The following is a 1,861-nucleotide window of genomic DNA, read 5'->3' on the forward strand; positions in this document are numbered from 1 at the left end:
GCATATAATTGTTGATAGTAGTCTCTTATGATCCTTTGTATTTCTGTGTTGTCTGTTGTGATCTCTCCATTTTCATTTCTAATTTTATTGATTTGATTTTTCTCCCTTTGTTTCTTGATGAGTCTGGCTAATGGTTTGTCAATTTTATTTATCCTTTCAAAGAACCAGCTTTTGGTTTTGTTGATTTTTGCTATGGTCTCTTTTGTTTCTTTTGCATTTATTTCTGCTCTAATTTTTAAGATTTCTTTCCTTCTACTAACCCTGGGGTTCTTCATTTCTTCCTTTTCTAGTTGCTTTAGGTGTAGAGTTAGGTCATTTATTTGACTTTTTTCTTGTTTCTTGAGGTGTGCCTGTATTGCTATGAACTTTCCCCTTAGGACTGCTTTTACCGTGTCCCACAGGTTTTGGGTTGTTGTGTTTTCATTTTCATTCGTTTCTATGCAAATTTTGATTTCTTTTTTGATTTCTTCTGTGATTTGTTGGTTATTCAGCAGCGTGTTGTTCAGCCTCCATATGTTGGATTTTTTAATAGTTTTTCTCCTGTAATTGAGATCTAATCTTACTGCATTGTGGTCAGAAAAGATGCTTGGAATGATTTCTATTTAGGACGGGGAGAACACTTTCTCCCCCACAAATTCATCAAAAGAGCATTTAAACGTCGAGTAAATTCCACAAAACAACTCCTGAATGCCGGCAGAGGACATCAGGCACCCAGAAAAGCAGCCCAACTCTTCGAAAGGAGAGAGAAGAAATACAGCTCCATCCACCAGAACATCAACACAAGCTTCCCTAACCAGGAAACCTTGACAAGCCACCTGTACAAACCCACACACAGCGAGGAAACGCCACAATAAAGAGAACTCCACAAACTGCCAGAATACAGAAAGGACACCCCAAACTCAGCAATTTAAACAAGATGAAGAGACAGAGGAATAGCCAGCAGATAAAGGAACAGGATAAATGCCCACCAAACCAAACAAAAGAGGAAGAGATAGGGAATCTACCTGATAAAGAATTCCGAATAATGATAGTGAAATTGATCCAAAATCTTGAAATTAAAATGGAATCACAGATAAATAGCCTGGAGGCAAGGATTGAGAAGATGCAAGAAAGGTTTAACAAGGACTTAGAAGAAATAAAAAAGAGTCAATATATAATGAATAATGCAATAAGTGAAATTAAAAACACTCTGGAGGCAACAAATAGTAGAATAACAGAGGCAGAAGATAGGATTAGTGAATTAGAAGATAGAATGGTAGAAATAAATGAATCAGAGAGGATAAAAGAAAAACGAATTAAAAGAAATGAGGACAATCTCAGAGACCTCCAGGACAATATTAAACGCTACAACATTCGAATCATAGGGGTCCCAGAAGAAGAAGACAAAAAGAAAGACCATGAGAAAATACTTGAGGAGATAATAGTTGAAAACTTCCCTAAAATGGGGAAGGAAATAATCACCCAAGTCCAAGAAACCCAGAGAGTCCCAAACAGGATAAACCCAAGGCAAAACACCCCAAGACACATAGTAATCAAATTAACAAAGATCAAACACAAAGAACAAATATTAAAAGCAGCAAGGGAAAAACAACAAATAACACACAAGGGAATTCCCATAAGGATAACAGCTGATCTTTCAATAGAAACTCTTCAAGCCAGGAGGGAATGGCAAGACATACTTAAAATGATGAAAGAAAATAACCTACAGCCCAGATTATTGTACCCAGCAAGGATCTCATTCAAGTATGAAGGAGAAATCAAAAGCTTTTCAGACAAGCAAAAGCTGAGAGAATTCTGCACCACCAAACCAGGTCTCCAACAAATACTAAAGGATATTCTCTAGACAGGAAACACAAAAATT

The sequence above is a fragment of the Bubalus kerabau genome, chromosome X (genome assembly GCF_029407905.1).
Source record: "Bubalus kerabau isolate K-KA32 ecotype Philippines breed swamp buffalo chromosome X, PCC_UOA_SB_1v2, whole genome shotgun sequence".
Classification (NCBI taxonomy): domain Eukaryota; kingdom Metazoa; phylum Chordata; class Mammalia; order Artiodactyla; family Bovidae; genus Bubalus; species Bubalus kerabau.